General features: G+C 38.5%; 1 protein-coding gene and 1 pseudogene across 10 annotated transcripts in view; both read left to right on the plus strand.

The window, feature by feature from the left end:
- WASF3 (WASP family member 3) overlaps window positions 1-23,473 on the plus strand; it is a 132,651-nt gene that overhangs the window by 14,097 nt on the left and 95,081 nt on the right. The window contains exons 2-4 of one of the 10 annotated variants that reach the window (XM_073012980.1): window positions 737-867; window positions 11,887-11,961; window positions 12,485-12,568. The exons of 6 other annotated variants lie outside the window; for them this stretch is intronic. The gene's annotated coding sequence lies outside the window, so the exon portion shown is untranslated. Of the gene's footprint in view, window positions 1-736; window positions 868-11,886; window positions 11,962-12,484; window positions 12,569-22,351; window positions 22,374-23,473 lie in introns of those variants that run through there. 3 more of the 10 variants (XM_037986888.2, XM_037986889.2, XM_073012986.1) reach the window with 3 other exon arrangements.
- LOC103249044 (small ribosomal subunit protein eS1-like) lies at window positions 9,299-11,581 on the plus strand (annotated as a pseudogene).

Genomic DNA, 23,473 nt, shown 5'->3' on the forward strand with positions numbered 1-23,473 from the left:
ATACTTGATTTATAAAAAAGGATTTGGGAATATTTTTTCATGTTTTAAAAAATTGATGTAATATTGGGATTATCTGGTTTGTATAGGTTTGATAGACTTGCCTTTTGATATCATCTGGGTTTTTTGGGGGAGGGTAGTGTGATAACTTTTTTTCAATTCTTCTATGGAATTTAGTTGGCCTAAGCTTTCTATCTCTATGGGTGTCCATTTGGGTAAACTCTGTTTTCCCATGAAATTATCCATTTCATCTAGGTTTTTAAACTTATTTCCATAGAGGTGTACAGAGTACTTTTCTGTGATTAATATATTTTATCTTTTTTGTATTTGTGCATTTGCTCATTTTTCCTTGATAAACTTAGTTTGTGCTTTGTTCATTTCAGGTTTTTTTTTTATTGTGGTAAAATATACATAACATTAAGTTTATAGTTTTAACCATTTTTAAGTGCACAGTTCACTTTGCCTTTTGCTGTGTAGAAGCTTTTTAATTTGATGCAATCCCATTTGTTTATTTTTGCTTTTGTTTCCTTGATTACCACTTTAAATGTGTTCTATGGACTCTGATGTGTAGGTTCTCATTATCTCTCAGAAATTCAATCATTTGTATATCTCTTTTCACCCAAGAGTTTTATAAATTTTTAGGTGGAAAGACTTTTTTTGTTCTTAATTTCTAGTTTTATTTTTCTTGGTTTAATTACTACTATTATTATTTTTGTATATTTTACTGATATGGATACAGAAAAGTCTACATCAGAAGTATAGGTGAATTTTCACGAAATGAATTCATCCGTGAAACCATCACTCAGACCATTCCCAGAACTTCAGAAGGCCCTCACAGTCCCTTCATCTCATGCCCACTCCTCTCCAAAGGTAACCACTAAGTTGACTTCTAATATTGAGTTTTGTCTGCTTTTGAACTTTACATAAATACAGTCATTATTATGTAGTTTTGTTTTTAAATCTTTGATTCAACAAGTTTTGTTAAATTCATCTGTGTTATTTTTGCTGTATAATTTTCCATTGTATAACTGTACCACTGTTCATTTGTCCACCTCTCCTTATAGTATTTGTATCCTTTTCAGTGTTTTGTATTTCTAGTTTTTTTTTTTTTTATTATACTTTATGTTCTAGGGTACATGTGCACAATGTGCAGGTTTGTTACATATGTATACATGTGCCATGTTGGTGTGCTGCACCCATTAACTAGTCATTTACATTAGTTACATCTCCTAATGCTGTCCCTTCGCCCTCCTCCCACCCAACAACAGGCCCTGGTGTGTGATGTTCCCCTTCCTGTGTCCAAGTGTTCTCATTGTTCAATTCCCACCTGTGAGTGAGAACATGCGGTGTTTGGTTTTCTGTTCTTGCAGTAGTTTGCTGAGAATGATGGTTTTCAGCTGCATCCATGTCCCTACAAAGGACATGAACTCATCCTTTTTTATGGCTGCACAGTATTCCATGGTGTATATGTGCCACAGTTTCTTAATCCAGTCTATCATTGATGGACATTTGGGTTGGTTCCAAGTCTTTGCTATTGTGAATAGTGCCGCAGTGCACATACGTGTGCATATGTCTTTATAGCAGCATGATTTATAATCCTTTGGGCATATACCCAGTAATGGGATCACTGGGTCAAATGGTATTTCTAGTTCTAGATCCTTGAGGAATCGCCACACTGTCTTCCACAGTGGTTGAACTAGTTTACGGTCCCACCAACAGTGTAAAAGTGTTCCTGTTTCTCCACATCCTCTCCAGCACCTGTTTGTTTCCTGACTTTTTAATGATCACCATTCTAACTGGTGTAAGATGGTATCTCATTGTGGTTTTGATTTGCATTTCTCTGATGGCTAGTGATGATGAGCATTTTTTCATGTGTCTGTTGGCTGCATAAATGTCTTCTTTTGAGAAGTGTCTGTTCATATCCTTTGCCCACTTTTTGATGGGGTTGTTTTTTCCTTGTAAATTTGTTTGAGTTCTTTGTAGGTTCTGGATATTAGCCCTTTGTCAGAGGAGTAGATTGCAAAAATTTTCTACCATTCTGTAGGTTACCTGTTCACTCTGATGGTAGTTTCTTTTGCTGTGCAGAAGCTCTTTAGTTTAATTAGATCCCATTTGTCAATTTTGACTTTTGTTGCCATTGCTTTTGGTGTTTTAGACATGAAGTCCGTGCCCATGCCTGTGTCCTGAGTGGTATTGCCTAGGCTTTCTTCTAGGGTTTTTATGGTTTTAGGTCTAACATTTAAGTCTCTAATCCATCTTGAATTAATTTTTGTATAAGGTGTAAGGAAGGGATCCAGTTTCAGCTTTCTACATATGGCTAGCCAGTTTTCCCAGCACCATTTATTAAATAGGGAATCCTTTCCCCATTTCTTGTTTTTGTCAGGTTTATCAAAGATCAGATGGTTGTAGATGTGTAGTATTATTTCTGAGGGCTCTGTTCTGTTCTATTGGTCTATATCTCTGTTTTGGTACCAATACCATGCTGTTTTGGTTACTGTAGCCTTGTAGTATAGTTTGAAGTCAGGTAGCATGGTGCCTCCCAGCTTTGTTCTTTTGGCTTAGGATTGTCCTGGCAATGCGGGCTCTTTTTTGGTTCCATATGAACTTTAAAGTAGTTTTTTCCAATTTTGTGAAGTCATTGGTAGCTTAATGGCGATGTCATTAAATCTATAAATTACCTTGGGCAGTATAGCCATTTTCACGATATTGATTCTTCCTATCCATGAGCATAGAATGTTCTTTAATTTGTTTGTGTCCTCTTTTATTTCATTGAGCAGTGGTTTGTAGTTCTCTGTGAAGAGGTCCTTCACATCCCTTGTAAGTTGGATTCCTAGGTATTTTATTTTCTTTGTAGCAGTTGTGAATAGGAGTTCATTCATGATTTGACTCTCTGTCTGTTATTGGTGTATAAGAATGCTTGTGATTTTTGCACATTGATTTTGTATCCTGAGACTTTGCTGAAGTTGCTTATCAGCTTAAGGAGATTTTGGGCTGAGACGATGGGGTTTTCTAAATATGTATCATGTCATCTGGAAACAGGGACAATTTGACTTCTTCTTTTCCTAATTGAATACCCTTTATTTGTTTCTCTTGCCTGATTGCTGTGGCGAGAACTTCCAACACTATGTTGAATAGGAGTGGTGAGAGAGGGCATCCCTGTCTTGTGCTAGTTTTCAAGGGGAATGCTTCCAGTTTTCGCCCATTCAGTATGATATTGGCTGTGGGTTTGTCATAAATAGCTCTTATTATTTTGAGATATGTCCCATCAATACCGAATTTATTGAGAGTTTTTAGCATGAAGGGCTGTTGAATTTTGTCAAAGGCCTTTTTTTGCGTCTGTTAAGATAATCATGTGGTTTTTGTCTTTGGTTCTGTTTATATGATGGATTATGTTTATTGATTTGCGTATGTTGAACCAGCCTTGCATCCCAGGGATGAAGCCAACTTGATTGTGGTGGATAACCTTTTTGATGTGCTGCTGGATTTGGTTTGCCAGTATTTTATTGAGGATTTTTGCATCCATGTTCATCAGTGATATTGGTCTAAAATTCTCTTTTTTTGTTGTGTCTCTGCTAGACCTTGGTATCAGGATGATGCTGGCCTCATAAAATGAGTTAGGGAGGATTCCGTCTTTTTCTATTAATTGTAATAGTTTCAGAAGGAATGGTACCAGCTCCTCTTTGTACCTCTGGTAGAATTTGGCTGTGAATCTGTCTGGTCCTGGACTTTTTTTGGTTGGTAGGCTGTTAATTATTGCCTCAATTTCAGAGCCTATTATTGGTCTATTCAGGGATTCTACTTCTTCCTGGTTTAGTCTTGGGAGAGTGTATGTGTCTAGGAATTTATCCATTTCTTCTAAGCTTTCTAGTTTATTTGCGTCGAGGTGTTTATAGTATTCTCTGATGGTAGTTTATTTCTGTGGGGTTGGTGGTGATATCCCCTTTATCATTTTTTATTGCATCTATTTGATTCTTCTCTCTTTTCTTCTTTATTAGTCTTGCTAGCAGTCTGTCACTTTTGTTGATCTTTTCAAAAAAACCAGCTCCTGGATTCATTTATTTTTTGAAGGGTTTTTGTGTGTCTGTCTCCTTCAGTTCTGCTCTGATCCTAGTTTTCTCTTACCTTCTGCTAGCTTTTGCATGTGTTTGCTCTTGCTTCTCTGGTTTTTTAAATTGTGATGTTAGGGTGTCAATTTTAGATCCTCCTGCTTTCTCTTGTGGGCATTTAAATTTCCCTCTACACACTGCTTTAAATGTGTCCCAGAGGTTCTGGTATGTTGTATCTTTGTTCTCACTGGTTTCAAAGAACATCTTTATTTCTGCCTTCATTTCATTATGTACCCAGTAGTTATTCAGGAGCAGGTTGCTCAGTTTCCGTGTAGTTGAGTGGTTTTGTTTGAGTTTCTTAATCCTGAGTTCTAGTTTGATTGCACTGTGGTCTGAGAGACAGTTTGTTATAATTTCTGTTCTTTTACATTTGCTCAGCAGTGCTTTACTTCCAACTATGTGGTCAATTTTGGAATAAGTGTGATGTGGTGCTGAAAAGAATGTATAGTCTGTTGATTTGGGATGGAGAGTTCTGTAGATGTCTATTAGGTCCTCTTGGTGCAGAGTTGAGTTCAATCCCTGGATATCCTTGTTAACTTTCTGTCTTGTTGATCTGTCTAATGTTGACAGTGGGGTGTTGAAGTCTCCCATTATTAATGTGTGGGAGTCTAAGACTCTTTGTAAGTCTCTAAGGACTTGCTTTATGAATCTGGGTGCTCCTGTATTGGGTGCATATGTATTTAGGATAGTTAGCTCTTGTTGAATTGATCCCTTTACTTATGTAATGGCCTTCTTTGTCTCTTTTGATCTTTGTTGGTTTAAAGTCTATTTTATCAGAGACTAGGATTCCAACCCCTGCCTTTTTTCGTTATCCATTTGCTTGGTAGATCTTCCCCCATCCCTTTATTTTGAGCCTATGTGTGTCTCTGCACATGAGATGGGTCTCCTGAATACAGCACACTGATGGGTCTTGACTCTTTATCCAATTTGCCAGTCTGTGTCTTTTAATTGGAGCATATAGCTCATTTACATTTAAGGTTAATATTGTTATGTGTGAACTTGATCCTGTCATTATGATGTTAGCTGGTTATTTTGCTCGTTAGTTGATGTAGTTTCTTCCTAGCATCGATGGTCTTTACATTTTGGTATGTTTTTGCAGTGGCTAGTACCGGTTGTTCCTTTCCATGTTTAGTGCTTCCTTCAGGAGCTCTTGTAGAGCAGGCCTGGTGGTGACAAAATCTCTCAGCATTTGCTTGTCTGTAAAGGATTTTATTTCTCCTTCACTTATGAAACTTAGTTTAGCTGGATGTGAAATTCTGGGTTGAAGATTCTTTAAGAATGTTGAATATTGGCCCCCACTCTCTTCTGGCTTGTAGAGTTTCTGTTGAGACATCTGCTGTTAGTCTGATGGGCTTCCCTTTGTGGGTAACCCGACCTTTCTCTCTGGCCGCCCTTAACATTATTTTCCTTGATTTCAACTTTGGTGAATCTGACAATTATGTGTCTTGGAGTTGCTCTTCTCAAGGAGTATCTTTGTGGCATTCTCTGTATTTCCTGAATTTGAATGTTGGCCTGCCTTGCTAGATTGGGGAAATTCTCCTGGATAATATCCTGCAGAGTGTTTTCCAACTTGATTCCATTCTCCCCATCACTTTCAGGTACACCAATCAGATGTAGATTTGGTCTTTTCACATAGTCCCATATTTCTTGGAGACTTTATTCATTTCTTTTTACTCTTTTTTTCTCCAAACTTCTCGCTTCATTTCATTCATTTGATCTTCAATCACTGATACCCTTTCTTCCAGTTTATCGAATTGGTTACTGAAGCTTGTGCATTTGTCACGTAGTTTGCGTGTCATGGTTTTCACCTCTGTCAGGTCATTTAAGGACTTCTCTACATTGGTTATTCTAGTTAGCCATTCGTCAAATCTGTTTTCAAGGTTTTTAGCTTCTTTGCAGTGGGTTCGAACTTCCTCCTTTAGCTCAGAGAAGTTTGATCGTCTGAAGCCATCTTGTCTCAACTCATCAAAGTCATTCTCCGTCCAGCTTTGTTCCATTGCTGGTGAAGAGCTGCGTTCCTTTGGAGGGGGAGAGGCACTCTGATTTTTAGATTTTTCAGCTTTTCTGCACTGCTTTTCCCCCATCTTTGTGGTTTTATCTACCTTTGGTCTTTGATCATGGTGACGTACAGATGGGGTTTTGGTGTGGATGTCCTTTCTGTTTGTTAGTTTTCCTCCTAACAGTCAGGACCCTCAGCTGCAGGTCTGTTGGAGTTTGCTCAAGGTCCACTCCAGATCCTGTTTGCCTGGGTATCAGCAGCGGAAGCTGCAGAAGAGTGAATATTGCTGAACAGCAAATGTTGCTGCCTTATCATTCCTCTGGAAGCTTCGTCTCAGAGGTGTGAGGTGTGAGGTGTCAGTCTGCCCCTAGTGAGGGGTGTCTCTCAGTTAGGCTACTCGAGGGTCAGGGACCCACTTGAGCAGGCAGTCTGTCCGTTCTCAGATCTCAGATTCTGTGCTGGGAGAACCACTACTCTCTACAAAGCTGTTAGACAGGGACATTTAAATCTGCAGAAGTTTCTGTTGCCTTTTGTTTGGCTATGCCCTGTCCCCAGAGGTGGAGTCTACAGAGGCAGGCAGGCCTCCTCGAGCTGTGGTGGGCTCCACTAAGTTCGAGCTTCCTGCTGCTTTGTTTACCTACTCAAGCCTCAGCAATGGCGGGCGCCCCTCCCCTAGCCTCCCTGCAGCCTTGCAGTTCCATCTCAGACAGCTGTGCTAGCAATGAGGGAGGCTCCATGGGCGTGGGACCCTCTGAGCCAGGCATGGGATATAATCTCCTGGTGTGCCGTTTGCTAAGACCCTTGGTAAAGCGCAGTATTCGGGTGGGAGTGACCTGATTTTCCGGGTGTTGTGTGTCATGGTTTCCCTTGGCTAGGAAAGGGAATTCCCTTCCCCCTTGTGCTTCCTGGGTGAGGCGATGCCTCGCCCTGCTTCGGCTTTCACGCGGTGGGCTGCATGCACTGTCCTGCACCCACTGTCTGAAACACCCCAGTGAGATGAACCCAGTACCTCAGTTGGAAATGCAGAAATCACCTGTCTTCTGTGTCGTTCACACTGGGAGCTGGAGGCTGGAGCTGTTCCTATTCGGCCATCTTGAAAAGGGCCTCTAGTTTTGTTTTTGCACTGTGATCAGAGGATATGTTTTGCGGTATTTCCATTTTATGAATATAGTAATGATTTCTTTGTGCCTTAATGTATAACTTTCTGTGAATGTGCAAGAAGCTATATTCTCTGTTACCAGAGTGTAGTGCTGTCTCTCTACATACACAGAAAAACTACTTTGTTGGTTATATTGTTGAAATAATTTATATCTTTTTTTTCCTATGCTCTGCTTTGTATCAAGTACTGTGTTTTTTTTATGGTGTGTTTTTATTTATTTACTCTTGGATCAGCCATAATTTATTTAGTTTATAGAGATTAATAATGTATTCTGCATTGTAAAATTAACTTTTAGTATTTAAAAGTAGTGAGGTCTGTTCAGATAACTTTTGTCTGTTTTTTTTTTTTTTTTTTGTCTGATTATTTTTATTTACCTGGTAATTTTTGTTACTTTATTTTTAGCCTTTTTGCATCCTGTATTTTGAGTATGTCTCTTATATACAGCATAGTCTTTGCTTAAGCAAATTTGAAATTATCTTTCTTTTAATAAGCAAGTTAAACTCATTCATATTAATTGTTATAACTGATATGTTTGTTCTCAGTTCTGTCATTGTGTTAAATTACTGTCTATATTTTGGTGTATTTATTCATTTATTATTTGATGTGTTTTTCTTAATTTTAAAAATTCTTTTGGTATCAGGAAGGTGGGACTAAGTTTTTCTTCTAATAGTACCATTGAATTAGTACCTTTTGTAGTACCTTAACCCCTTCTTATTTTTAACCTATCTTTTTACCGTCTTGTATGCTACTTTTAAAAGGCATCTTTTGCTTCTCATCTGTTCACCATACAGTCACTTATGATTTTATGGCTTTTTTTCTTTCCTTTTTCCTCTTCCCTTTCCTTCCATTATTTCAGTTGCATTTTCAATTTTTTTCAGGACATATACAGTTTATCGTTTTTCTGTCTTGTTTTTATTCTTAGTTCTACAATTAAATACATAAAATGCTCACTTTGTGACCAGTCCTTTTGCTTAACGTTTCTTTAGTCATCCCTTGTTTAGATGGAGCTCAAGCCCGGATGTTCCATTGAATGTAATGGATCAGTGTCTCTCCTTTGCATCTAGAATTGTATTAGTTGTATACCGTTCTTGGCGGAATTGAGAACATAGTCAGATCATTTTCTGCGCCTGTGGTCCAGATAATGAACCTGGGTTGAGAAAGGGATTAGAACCCTCAGGAAAGATACATGTATAAGTATTTTGTGAGTTCTTGCTTGTTCAGAGTTTTTTTTTATTAGCCTCATTAGTTGAAGGACAGATTGGCTTGACATACAATCCTTTTTATTTAGCTTCTTTTCTTATTTTTAGTATTTATTTATTTGAGACAGGTTCTCACCCTTAGGCTTCTCGAGAATGATTTTCTACTAGTCTTGCTTTGTATGTTGCTTTGCTAAATCTGATGCCAGGCTGATTCATTCTCTGATATCATTCTCTGGTATCTTTTAGCATGGAGGCCTCAAAGATATCTTTCATATGCTTAAAGTCTAATAGTTTACTAGGTTACATTTTTGGGGTAGTTCTTGGTCACTTTTCACCAGTTGGCTCTTAAAATGTGTAGATTCAGGTCTTTTATTTTCAGGAAGTTTTCTTGGAGTATTATTTTAAATATTCTGTTTTAGTGTTTTGAATATCTTCTTCCAGAGTTTGATGTTTATGTATCTTGGAGGTATATGTATTTCTAATTATATGAATATTTGACTTTCTTTGCCTAATTTCTGTTTTATTCACTTCAGCTTTGACCCTTCATACTTCTTTTTAATTTCACTTTCTTATGGTTATTTTTCTACTTTTCCTCAATGCCCTTTGTAAAATTTTCATTTGAATCTATTATTCTCCCTTGGACATCTTAATTCCTTCTGTACTATGACTTTTTCTTTTGTTTCTTTCCTGAGTTCAAGTCACTCCTGTTTCATTACTTTCTTTTTTTTTTTTTTCCTTTTCTGTTTGTACTCTTGGGAACTTGAACTGTAAGAGGTCCTGAAACATAAATTTGAGAATTTTTGCCCCATACAGTAGTGGTTTACATGGGGAATTTCAGAAGTGCTGATGCTTTTGACCTAGTCTCAGAAATTGTGATGGTCTGAAGTGGTACACGGGCTCTGAAAATTTTAAATGAGAGCCAGGAGACTGTAATGTTTGGGAACTTCACTGAGATATAGTTTGGATTGTGGTACATCGTGTGCTTATGTAACTTATGTACTTACTATCTCGAAAGAGGTCTAAGTCAGTGGTTCCCAAGTTTTCAGAAAAGAGTCATCTGAAGATCATATTCATTTTTCATAGTTTGTTGCTAGTGTGTAGAAATACAGTTAACTTTAAAAATAACTTTATTGTGGAATAATAATAGACTCATCGGAAACACAAAAATAGTGCACAGAGGTTCTATGTATTCTTTACCCAGCTTCCTCCAGTGGTAACATCCTACATAACTAACTACAGTATAATATCAGAACCGCTCTTTTGGCTCTCTGAGCAGCACCATGGTGATTGGCAAGAACAAGCGCCTTATGAAAGGAGGCAAAAAGGGAGCCAAGAAAAAAGTGGTTGATGCATTTTCTGAGAAAGATTGGTATAATGTGAAAGCACCTGCTGTGTTCAATATAAGGAATATTGGGAAGACGCTAGTCACCAGGACCCAAGGAATCAAAATTGCATCCGATGACCTCAAGGGTTGTGTGTTTGAAGTGAGTTTTGCTAATTTTCAGAATGATGAGATTGCATTTAGAAAATTCAAGCTGATTACTGAAGATGTTCAGGGCAAAAACTGCCTGACTAACTTCCATGGCATGGATCTTACCCGTGACAAAATGTGTTCCATGGTCAAAAAATGGCAGACAGTGATTGAAACATGTGTTGATGTCAGGACTACCGATGGTTACTTGCTTTGTGTGTTCTATGTTGGTTTTCCTACAAAAAGTAACAATCAGATATGGAAGACCTCTTATGCTCAGCACCAGCAGGTCTGCCAAATCCTGAAGAAAATGATGGAAATCAAGACCTGGGAGGTGCAGAAAAAGGACTTCAAAGAAGTAGTCAATAAATTGATTCCAGACAGCATTGGAAAAGACATAGAAAAGGCTTGCCAACCTATCCTCTCCATGATGTCTTCGTTAGAAAAGTAAAAATGCTGAAGAAGCCCAAGTTTGAATTGGGAAAACTCAAGGAGCTTCACAGTGAAGGCAGGAGTTCTGGAAAAGCCACTGGGAGCAAGACAGGTGCTAAAGTTGAATGAGCTGATGGATATGAACCACCAGTCCAATAATCTGTTTAAAGTTCAGACTTATAATAATGGCAAGTGAAGAGTCCTAGTTGTGAGGAAAAAAAAAAAACAAATCAAAAACAGGAAATTGACATTGGTACAATCTGTAGACCTTATTCAGATTTCACTAGTTTATACATGCACTCAGTTGTGTGTTCTATGCAATTTAATCATGTGTATAGGTTCATGTAATCACTACCACATCAAGTTACAGAACTGTTCCATCAGCACAGAGGAACTCCCTTAGGTTTCCTCTTTGTAGTCACTGCAGTTGATTTCTTTATATGAATTTGTGTCACGTGACTTTGTTGAATTTGTCTTTTAATTCTAGTAGTTTTATTGTGGATTCCTTAGACTTTTGTATATATAGGATCATAAAATGTATAATCATGAAATTGACTAGCAAGACAATTTTACCTCTTTTGCAATCTAGATACTTTCTCCTCCTTCGCCCCTTCTTTTCTTTCCTCCTGTCTTATTGCACTGGATAGAATTTCTTTTACAATATTGCATAGAAATTATAAGATTAGATATTCCTCCCTTGTTCCTGATTTCAGGGGGAAAGCATTCAGTCCTTCAGCATTAAGCGTGACGTTAGTTGTTTTCTTGTAGACGACTTACCAGGTTGAGGAAGTTTTATTCTAAGTCTAGGAGTTTTTAATCACTGTGATAAGTTTAATATAGTTGCTACCTTAGCATCCATTTTAGGCCTAACATAAATTGTTTGTAACTCAGTCATGTCCTGTCACCTTTGGCCTAGTTAGAACCTACCCTCCCTGTGGTTGTTTGCAGTATGGCCTAATTGTGCCTCATCTCACTGACCCAAAATGCAACACACCATGAGCTGCCAACCACAGTAAAACCTAATGGTCATCCTCAGAGTCATGTGAATAAGTTCCCATTCACATTTGTTTTCTTTAACTGATTCACAACCCTTGAGGGAAAGCATAGGGAATAAATGTCCCTTAACAAAGGTGTAGTTCCACAGTTCTTTCTCCCTCTCCCTCCTGCTCCTTCCCTGTCCTGTCTCAGGACCTCCTGTCTGTCTCTGGCACTCTAACCTCTCTGGGACCTATGAGTAATCAACTTCTTTTGTTTCATGTATTTTACTTTAGCTTCCTCATTGTGTCTCCGTTGACATGTATAAACTGTATTGTTCTTGATATCATTTAACATCTTTTCTTTAACAAATCAATAATCATGAATGGATATTGGATTTTGGGAAATGCTTTTTCTATTGAGATGATCATATGATTTTGTCCTTTATGATAGTAGTTATTATATTGATTTTTGGAGATTAAGCCAACCTTATATTCTTGAGATACATTTCCTTTTTTTTTCCTTCCTTTTTTCTTTTTTTGAGACAGGGTCTAGCTCTGTCGCCCAGGCTGGAGTGCCGTGGTGCAATCATAGCTCACTGTAACCCCAAACTCTGGGCTCAGGTAAGCCTCCCACCTCAGCTTCCTGAGTAGCTTGGACTACTGGTGTGTGCCACTAGGACTGGCTGATTTTTAAAGTTTTTTTTAGAGATAGTGTCTCACTATGCTGCTAAGGCTGGTCTTGAATCCTGGCTTCAAGTGATCCTCTTGCCTTAAGGAGAGAGAGAGAGAGAAACTAGATTAAAATACGAAAGTAAATAAAATATCCAAGCCTAGAGAAGGGGAAAGAGAGTGATGACTATTATTAACAAATTAATTATAGTAATTATTTTTTATCATTAGTTAATTTTGGATAGCAGATAAATACATTCAAATATTTTAATAGTCTATGAAATATATAGGTGGGTAGTCTGGTTCTAGACACATGTTAAATTGAAGTGCCAAGGATAGGAAGTAAGGTTGAAAGCAGTGGCATTCTTTTACTGAAGAGACGTTTACTTTTTGGGTTGTTTTGCAGATATAATGGTATCTCACCTAGATTGTGTCACTTTGCCTAGTTTACTATTTCGTTTTTGGTTTGTTTCAGTGGATTCCTGAAAGAGAAAAAAGAAACAACATGATTCTCTGTGTAACAGACCCCCGGACCCCCTCATCCAGTGTTCAGCTCATGGTATAGACTCTTGTGTTTACCCTTTTTTTAAAACCAGAAGATGGCGCTCCTGGTGTTTAGTGTGAGCACTGAATATGCTTGGTCATCAGAAATGAATGAACTGGCAAGGGAAATGAATAAATGAGCTTAGAGAAAGCAAAACTGAATCATGGTGAAGATGCTTTCTAGAATGATGGTATTTCTGAAACCTTAAATCAAGCTTGTCCAACCCGTGGCCCATGGGCGGCATGTGGCCCAGAATGGCTTTGAATGCAGCCCAACATAAATTTGTAAATTTTCTTAGAACATTACGAGATTTTTTTTTTTTGAGATTTATTTATTATTTACTTATTTTTAGCTCATCAGCTATCGTTAGTGTATTTTATGTGTGGCCCAAGACAATTCTTCTTCTTCCAGTGTGGCCCAGGGAAGCCAAAAGATTGGACACCCCCACCTTAGATATTGAAAATTAGAGGTGCTTGCATTTCCAGTAATTAAGACAATTCTTACTGTGCACGTTTTGCTTTCCATTATCTTTCATTAAAAAAATCTGCAGCTTTTACCTTTTAGAGTATCAGGATAGAATCTTTTGAATACATCCAGAAGTTGGCTTTTGTGGTTTTCTTTTGTCAGAAGTGCTGTAGAAAAATATAACTTAAAACACATGCAGTTTTCTGCTTCTCTCAAGATGTTCAGTTCTTTTTCAGAAACACCTGAATCTCAGTGAACGGTGCTAAACTTTCCATGGGCTTTGTCTAAAACTCGACAAGCATTAGATTAATATTTCTTTTTGTAGGTACTGTTAGCATTCAAATATTATTCCTGAAGTATTGGTTTTCATATGTTATTTTTTTGTTGCTTGTTGATATTTTTGTTTTATTTTGGGGGCTGCCTAATTCTCAGGTCAAATTATTTCTGGTAGTTTTGAAATTTCTTTTTTCTTTTTTTTTTTTTTTTGATACAGAGTTTTTGTCTTGTTGCCCAGACTGGAGTGCAGTGGCACGATCTCAGCTCACTGCAACCTCCACCTCCTGGGTCCAGGCGATCCTCCTGCCTCAGCCTCCCAAGTAGCTGGGATTACAGGCATGTGTTACCATACCCGGCTAATTTTGTATTTTTAGAAGAGATGGGGTTTCTCCGTGTTGGTCAGGTTGGTCTTGAACTCCTGACCTCAGGTGATCAACCTGCCTCGGCCTCCCAAAGTGTTGGGATTACCGGCGTGAGCCACCGCACCTGGCATAAATTTCTTTCTTTTTTTTTTTTAGGCAAGATCACACTCCTGTCACCCAGGCTGGAATGCAGTGGTACAATCTTGGTTTACTGCAAGCTTGACTTCTGGGCTCAGTTGATCCCCCCACCTCAGCCTCCCGGGTAGCTGGGATTACGGGCATGTACCACCATGCCTGGCTAATTTTTTGTATTTTTAGAAGAGATGGGGTTTCACCATGTTGTCCAGGCTGATCTTGAACTCCTGAGCTCAAGTGATCTGCCTGTCTTGGCCTCCCAAAGTGCTGGGATTACAGGTGTGAGCCGCTATACCTGGTAAAATTTCTTTTTTTAAAGATTATTTTGAAAGTATTGGTTGTGATAAAATAAGGAAACCATATGTGAATGGATGGAATGTGGTTTCTTTTCCTAAGTTGAATACAATTTGATTAATCTGGCTATCCTCAGAAGATTTTGCAAGTTTCATTTAAATTTAAGTTAACAGAATTTCTGAAGTGACTCACACCTGTAATCCCAGCACTTTGGGAGGCTGAGGTGGGCAGATTGCCTGAGCTCAGGAGTTCGAGACCAGCCTGGGCAACACAGTGAAAACCCCGTCTCTACTAAAATACAAAAAATTAACCGGGCGTAGCGGTGTGCACTTGTAGTCCCAGTTGCTCAGGAGGCTGAGGCAGGAGAATTGCTTGAACCCGGCAGGCGGAGGTTGCAGTGAGCCGAGATCACACCACTGCACTCTAGACTGGGCGACAGAGTGCGACTCCGTCTCAAAAAAAAAAAAAAAAAGAAAAAAGCCTACCCCACAGTGTTATATTTAAAGAGTATACTTAAGTAAGAGAATATAAATAATAAATAAAGTGCTTAGTGCTGTGCTGAGAGTAGAAAATTTCCCAGTAACTGTCAGAGTAAAGAAAGCAGCAATAGAGAGAAAATCCTTAAGAAACCTTCAGATCTGTGTGTGTGTTTCGAGACCATACCTTGGAAGAGAGGGCAAAAATAATGTAGGTCTCTGTTTTCAGCTATTAACATGTATTCTAATAGGATAGATATCTTGGGAGCATAATTAGTCAATAAGAAAGATAATGACAGGCACCTCTACGGATGCTTAAAGTGGGGGCAGAAAGAAATGAATGCTAAAGTGGTCATTTGAAGCCTAGGGTCTTAGTGGAAAGATAGCCATGGTAAAGCAGTTTGGACAGAGTTACTGTGGATAGCGTCTATCAGTTTTGATAAGAGTACATGTTTGCGTAATGATTTGTGGGTTAAGTGTCTTTAGTTATGTGATCTCATTTGGTGTGTACAATACCATAAGGTGGCTTATTATTCAGATGACACTAGTCACATGGGGACAAGTTCCAAAGGGAGCAAGCCAGGACAGAAAAAACAATTATTTTCAGTAATGGGTAAGAAACAGAAAGGTTCTTATGGTCACAAATGGCAAGTGAACAGTAAAGCTGGTTCAAGAAATCCAGATTCTAGTCTAGGGCTCCTTCTCCTGTAGTGTTTATTATTTTGTTTTTACTCAAAATGGAAGTACTTAAAGATGCAGAGTAGTTCATAATTAGAGTAGGCAGAAGTGGGAGTGAAGCTAAGAGTCGAAGGCTCCTTAAGCCCACATAGGAGTTATTTTCTGCTAGGTAGTATCTTTCATTGAAAATTCCTTATTTCATTGAAAATTATTTGTTTATTATGAATATGATTTATTACTTTGACCCATTTTTCAGAAGAATGATCCTGAGCACCCTCCACTGTGGTGTTTGTACTTTACCCTCAGTATTTCATTTCTAGAACATCCTTTTCCCACTTCTTTAAGCCTGGAAAGCCACTCTAGCTTTGTTGGAGTGGGCTTTTGTGATCAGGAGGCTACCTAAAGCCTATTTCAGTCTCTTCAAATAGCCACAGCAGCGGCAGATAGTAACAGGAGTCAGAAGTGTGGTTGCCACTCAAGTCGCCCAAAGAGTTTGCAGTGCAGAAGCCGAAATGGCTTACCAGAGATGTGATCACTTAAAAAGGTTCTGAAAATTCAATTCAGTGAAGTGTGTTTGGGCTCAGTGCATGGGACCTGTGACTTCCTGTAACGTGTACTTAACCCCCTAACTTCTAAGTGGTACCTCCACCACCTCCCTGGAGGGGAAAAAGAGACACACTTGGTTTTGCAGGATTATGGAGATCAAACAAGCATCTAACAAAGACACTTCCTTCCAGGTACCTCTTTCTTCCCTCTCGTCATAGATTAATCACTTAGTTACAAGGGACTGGTAAATTAACAGAATGGTGAACCTTTTCCTTTTCCTACTGCTTTTGCTGGGTGACTAGTGGTATCTGCTGGAACACAGATGAACCATCTCAAGGTTATGAAAATTCCTGACTGTGGCAAATGTGAAAGAGTGTCTTTTTTATTCTTGGGAAATACTCACTACGACTTCTTCTCTAAGGTGCTTATTTGTAAAGTAAAAAGGTGACCTTAATTTCCAGTGCTATGCAGTGAACACAATTTTTGTGGAAACTAGTCCTAGGATTTGAAATGAAGACTGTATGGTCACTGTTAATCTGTATTGATAAACACACTGAACTTTATTGAGAGTTCTGGTCGTTAACCAATGGAATTACTAGTATTGTAGAAATTTATTAAGGATGGCTTATTGGAGTTGACTTGTAATTTCAGTCATTTCTTTGTAATTACCGGGTAAAATATAATTTGTCTTGAGTTTAATTATTTCTGTAAGTTAAAATAGGGAATTTGTAAAGCATTCCTCAGTTTTATGTTCAGTTATCTAGGAAGCATTCACAGGCAGCAAAGAAAGATGTGAGATAATTATTCAGAAATTTTAGTTGCTAGTGGTTGTGTGTTGAAGGCATATACGAGACAAGCAGTTTTGGAATTTCTTGCAAAGTCAGTATTGCCCTGTAGGTTGACCTTACAGAAAGTCCTTACTGTGTGTTTCAAAGTCTTCTTTGTAAATTAAAATATGAAAACTGTTGTTACTCTGCTGATAGTTCTGATAACTCATGCTAACTAAATAGTCAAGGGAGTGGAGGAATACAGCTGGCATTCCATCATCTGGAAGGAAAGTAGTGAGATGATAGATCCCCTCTGACTCAGCTTTCACCATGGCATAAATAATAGCATTTTCCCAAGCAGTACCCTGGAATGCAAAAAGAAAGAAAAACGTAAAAAAAAAAAAAAAAAAAAAAAAGGGACTGAGATGAAGAAAGCCAATTTATAGCTGTAATAAATAATATTTTGTGTCAAAAAGGAAGAACAAATTGACAAGAACTTGGAGAAATACCAGCTATGGATAAAGGGAAATAAAAATGATGAAAATCCAGATGGTATAGAACTAAAGATCCAAATGTAAACGGCAGCTGTTTACATTAATTACCTTGTGAATGGAGTCCCTCACTGAGCTGATATGGGTTACATTAGTGTTTTCAGGTTTTGGGTTGAATCACTTAGGTATGCCTACACACTAGGTTTGAGAAAAATCATATGGTTAGCTGTGCTTTCCTTATACTGACAAGTTAAAGAACTCTAATTTTATTGTACTCAGTCATATGGAGAGATTTGAAGACTGAAGCATAATTCTATGTTACCGCTAGTTGGTAAGCAGATGTCCTTACCTCATGGTCTCTTTGACTAAGTTAGATTGTAAGCTTCTGGAAGGCAGTAGACTGTTCTTCATCTCAGGTTTGGTTCCATCTAGTAGGGGCTCAGAAGTCTCTGTTGATGTTATAAATTTGATAAGTGTTCACTGCCGAACCTGCATGTTGGTGGTAAGACCGTATAATCCCAGAGCAAGCCTAGAAAAACCTTTTGACTTGTATCGCTTTGCTGTGTCTGTCTTCTGCTAAAATTAAACTGTAAATCCCCAAATGCGTAATAAAAGCCCTTGCCTTACTGTGTGGCTGACAGTTTCTAATGTGAGTGGAGGTAATAGCTGAGGATGGTGCTGTAGAAAACGTACTTCATGGGCCTAGGAAAGAAAGGATTCTGTTAGATGACTTGATTTTAACTGTATTAAAAGCTTCCTTTCAAGTGGTTTGGAATTGCATGGAATAGAGTGCTGTACTTGGGTGTCACAGAACCCCAGGTTTGTGGATAGAATTGTGATGCCCCACAAATACCTCATTTGATATATAATCTTGATTTTGTTTTTTGAATTTTCTGTAATGAAGTAATATTTGATTTTTTTCAAGTAGTTTAATATTTGGCCTTTCTTGTTTTTCAATAATGTTTTGAAAGACATTTTCTTCTTCAAGATTGTTAAAAAATTTTTTTTGTTTCTTTTCGCTCTTTATTGGTTTTATTTTGTACATTTTTGCTATTAATACACCTGAAACTTCTTTTGGTATAAGGGGGAGAGTGCGGACTCAATTTGATTTTTTTCTTCTAGTGAGTATCCAGTTGTTACAATAGCATTTAACCAATAACTCTTACCCTAGGGATTTAAAATGTCACATCCATCCTATACTGTGTTCCTATATATACTTTGTCAGTTTCTGCATTTTCTAGTCTATTCCATTATAGGTTTATTTATTCACACTATTTTTATTATTGAAGCTTTATAATGTTTTAATATCTAATAAGGGATGTTCTCTACCCTTATTCTTCTTTTTCAGAATTGTCTTGTCTGTCTTTGTTTGCTTTTCTATAAGAACTTTCAAGTCAGCTTGTCTAGTTCCTAAGAGAATTGTCAGGGCTACTTGAGAAACACCTGCCCTCCATGATAATTCTAAGAGCCCCATCTGTATTATAAATCTGGAGACTGGGTTTTAGACCTTATTCTGACATTAACTGGCTCTGTAATAAAAAGATTAAATTTGTGTTTTACTGTTTTGTAGATGTTTGCAGGTGCTTTTAAGAGAGTTATTTTGTACTGACAGTTTTTTTGGTTTCTATGTTCTCATCACTAGATAGAGCGATTTAAAAAATCCTCAGTTTTAGTCTGGTCAACATGGCGAAACCCTGTCTTTACCAAAAACATAAAAAATTAGCCTGGTGTGGTGGCACACCCCTGTAGTCCTGGCTACTTGGGAGGCTGAGGCGGGCAGATCACTTGAGCCTGGGAAGTGGAGGTTGCAGTGAGCCAGGATCGTGCCACTGCACTCCAGCCTGGGTGACAGAGTGAGACCCTGCCTCAAAAAAAAAAAAAAAAGAAGAATCCTCAGTTTTTTTGTTTTGTTTTGTTTTGTTTTGTTTTTGTTTTATATTGCAGAGGGGTCCTCATACTTGGAAAAATTGGAAACAACTGAATTAGAGTTCCCGAAACCGGTTTGTTTTTTTTTTTTTTTTGAAAATTCAATTCTAAATAAATAAAAGGTGGTGTATCATCAGTCCAATCAAGGATTGAATTTAAATCTTTGTAGCCACTGAAAGGGCTACTCAGTGGAGGGAAACTACAGAAATGGCTCTTGGCAAGATCATTTGTCTGTTTCTTTTCCTCTATAACCAGTTGGTGTTTTGAAAGGAAGCATATTGTCTGGATTTTCAGAGTTCTCCAAAAACAGGATGGGGGAGTATCATTTTTGAAGTATGTAACATGATTGTATCTTCAGCAGAATTAAGTGCTTTGAAAGCTTAAATTATTTGCGTTGTCATAATTGACTATTATGATTGAAATAAGTGTGTATATCTTCTTTGCTTTTTGGGTGTTGTTAGATTGAGAGCTGCTGGACAGAGTGATGGGTTCATAGGAGAAGACAATCAAGGGGGTGCTAATTCTCTAAACTCAAACTTGACATTTTGAAGGGCACATCAGATCCGTAGCTTGTATAATTCTGTAACAAACTGGAAAATAATGGAACAAATGAAGAGGAAAAATTGATCTTCATCTGTTGGTGAATGTCAGTCACTATTAAATTAAAATGAGTTTTTAAAATGAAGAGACCAAAGGTTTCTTTGTCTCTTTTGGAAAGTTACATTGAGGATTCCTTGATTTATGATTGCTATGGGACTTAAAAAGAAAAAAAACAAAAAAATTCAAAACCAAACCCTAAAGAAAAGTTTACCAGCAACTCCATAATCCCATCAAGAATAATATTGTGAGGTAGAGGGCGAGGTTTGGAATTTGTTGACTCTAGTTACACAAGAGTCAGTCTATTAAATAACTGTAAATAATGCTCTTAAGCAGAAGTAAATATGATAATCAGATAAGCTGATAGAAATTACTGTTCTTCAAATGAGAAAGATGAGAAGGAAGGTTAGGAAAAACAAGAATTTAAGCAGAAAATAACCCTAGAGTGTAAGTTTGAAAAATTCAAAGTGGAAGTCGGTTTATTGAATCCTCAAATGCTGTTTGTATGCTAAATAGAAATAGAGGCAGGATGACTTAATGTGATGTGGAGTTTATGTTTTCACTGTTGAAAAACACACATGACCAGACCAAATCAGAACCACACAATCCCAAGTCCAGATTCCTGGGAGGGAAACCTGGCCCATTTTAGGTAGTGTCTGTCCCCATTCAGTCAGCTGTGGCCAGGAAGTTGGGGGAAGAGATTAAACCCTACTTGTGTTTTTACCAAAGTCAAATAGTATCCCCAAATCGGCTTCTGTTTCAGTTACCATCACAGATTACATTTTAGGAAATATGTGTATATTTTTCCTCTAGATTCTAATTTGATCTTGTCAACACTTTTGTAGTTTTAAAGTGCGGAACAGTTTACTTCCACCAGTAAAGTGTCAGAGAGTACCTGTGTCCCTCCCCATCCTGGCCAGTACTGGGATTTTTCATATGTTTAATCTTTGCTCATCTAACAAGTTAAAATGGCATGGCATTGCAGCTCTAATTTGTATTTCTTCTATAACTTACTTATTTATTTTTTAAGACAGAGTCTCACTCTGTCACCCAGGCTGGAGTGCAGTGGCATGATTATGGCTCACTGCAGCCTTGACCTCCTGGGCTCAAGTGATTCTCCCACCTCAGCCTCCCAAGGAGCTGGGGCCACAGGCACACACCACAACTCCTGGTTTGTTTGGTTTTTTTTATTTGTTTGTTTGTTTGTTTTTGGTAGAGATGGGGTTTCAGCATGTTGCCCAGGCTAGTCTCGAACTCTTGGGCTCAAATGATCCTCTTGCCTCAGTCTCTGAAAGTGCTGGGATTATAGGCATGAGCTACTGTGCCTGGTCCTGTATTTCTTTATATTGCATGAGGTTGAGCATTCTTCCATGTCTGCTTTTCAAATACTCAGTAGATGGATAGTTAGCTTGGTTCCTTCTGTTTTTGTTCAGCCACATAGGTGCACTATAGGGTGTTTTTTGTTTTGTGAGAGTATTAGTTTGGAAGAAGTTTCAGCTTGTTCTATCAGATATGAAGTTTAGCACTAAAAATGGTTCCTCTCAGAACTGAGTAATGTGGAGTGGAGGAGGCAGTGCCTGGAGAGCATTGAAGGAAGAAGTGGCCACTGAACAGGGTGTCATGGTGGGAATTGCTGTGGTTGCTAGATATCAGAACTTAACTGCAAATTGAGCCCAGCAGGGATGGACAACCATATGGCTTAGAAAGTGACTTATGTAGGCAAATGGTAAAGTCTTACTGAGGCTTAGTGACGGCAGCCTGATGTGGCATCGTCAATAGATGCATTTGTATGAGGGGTCTTGCTGTTTTGGCTTTAGTTGAATGTCAAGAATAAATTAGGTACCGTGATAATACTTTTAGAGTGATTTTTGACTATATCTAGTATTTAAAGCTTTTCTTTAGTTATTTCTCCAAAGCACAACAGAGTCTGGCAGATATATATATGTGCACTTAAAATACAATGAAAGATAATGCAGTTAGTGTAGCTTGGGGTGTAGGATACCTTCTGCCTCTGAGGGAATGTTAGACCTCATGCTTTGGATTGTTTTGAACAGAGGTAAACATGTTCACACATGTTCAGTGAGCAGTGCCATCCTGATTCTTGTGTTAGTTTCTTGAATGGCCATCCCCCATTGCTGGACTTAGGCCAGGGCAGATGAAGGTTCACCTCATGAGCTCAGTGTACAGGAGGGAATGGAAAACACAAACATGCTTTTGCTTTTCTATGTGTAACTTCCCCTTCCCCTTTGAAACCAATTCTTTTGGAAAGCTGCAACTGAAGACCCATATCTGAATAGCATTCTAATAGTATTTCTCATTAATATGCTTTGTCAGTCCTCAGTTTGTAAGACATTGTCAGAATGTTCTTGGTTTGAAGCCTGGATGCTTTGATTTCCCGTCGCATTAATTTCCATCCTGTTAATTTTTTATTCGTGACCCTCTGCTGAGAAGCCCCCTCCAACACCTGTTAAATCACAGAGAAAAAAGTAAAATTTGTGGTATTTTTAGTTATTTCTGCACTAATAAGATTGCCACCCCTTACTCTCTGTAAAAATGTAACGTGGTATTTACTTTAACTCCAGTAATAGTTTTGAATTTTGACCTTTTTTTATTTGAGAAAAAAGAAACCCGAAAGAAGATGGCAAATAGATTATTCATTTTAAATTTCTTTTTCTCTTTAAATGTCTTTCCTCCCACAGATGTCACCTTTAAATGTGAGTCTTAAGCCGGAAGTATGCCCTATAAATCTACTCACAAAAATAATCTGGATGGGATTTCAGCACTGCAGATCTCGATGAGATTGTTAGGTGAGATCACCAAGGGAGGGCACACAGAGAAAGGGTCCAAATCAGTATGTCAAAAGTCTGCTAAGCTAATATTTCTCTGGGTTCTTCTATGTAACACATGGGAGTGAAATGCCACATACACTTTTCGTCCTGTCAGCAGTGAGTTACTGCACACCTACTGTGTTCCATGCACTGATCTGGGCACTGGGACAGTGAGTTACTGCACACCTACTGTGTTCCATGCACTGATCTGGGCACTGGGACACATCAGTGAACAAAACCTCAAAAAAATCCCTGCCCTCACAAAGCTGGCATTCTAATGGGAGAATTAGGCAGTAAAGGAGACAAATTAATAAATTATTCACACGTAGCACATTAGAAGATAATAGATGGTAATGGAGAGAACGAAATCATTTAAAAGGGCTAAGGAAGTTCAGGACTTGCAGTTTTCATTGGGGTGAGGCAGAGGTAATATTTGGGCAGAGATTTGAAGGAGGTGTGAGGGACTGAGCCTTGGAAGTGTGGGTGGGTGGGGAGGAACATTCCAGGAGAGATGGTAGCAAGTGCAAAGGTGTTGGTGGGCTACTCTGTAGTGTAGGTGTTCAGGGAGAAGACCTGCAGTAGAGTGAGGGAGGGAGAGGGAGAGAATAAGAGATGAGGACAGAGTGGTTAGGGGAGGGTAGGAAGCAGGTGATGTGACTCTCTTAGGTCATCGTAAAGGTTTTAGATTTTCATCACACCATGAGTGCTGAATGGCCGGCCACCAGAGGGTTTGAAATGGAAGAGAGATGTGATCCAACTTCTTTGACAGAAATTCTCTAGCTTCTTAGGAGAACAGTCTGTCGGGGAACAGAGAGTAAAGTGGAGACCAGCCGGGAGGCTTGGGTGAGGATGGAAGCCGTTGAGGTGGGGGAAGCGGTAGGATTTTGATGTATTTAGAAGGTGGAACCACTAGTAGGATTTGCTGGTGGATCTGACAGTGAGGGAGGGAAATTAAGGATGCCCAGGATTTTTGACTCGAGCAGCTGAGATACATGGGGTTGCCATGAACTACGAGGGGGAGACCATGAGCTCCAGACTGCTGGGGGACGTCAGGAGTTCAGTTTTGGGCATGTTGAATT

Source organism: Chlorocebus sabaeus, chromosome 3 (assembly GCF_047675955.1).
Source record: "Chlorocebus sabaeus isolate Y175 chromosome 3, mChlSab1.0.hap1, whole genome shotgun sequence".
In the NCBI taxonomy this organism is placed as follows: Eukaryota; Metazoa; Chordata; class Mammalia; order Primates; family Cercopithecidae; genus Chlorocebus; species Chlorocebus sabaeus.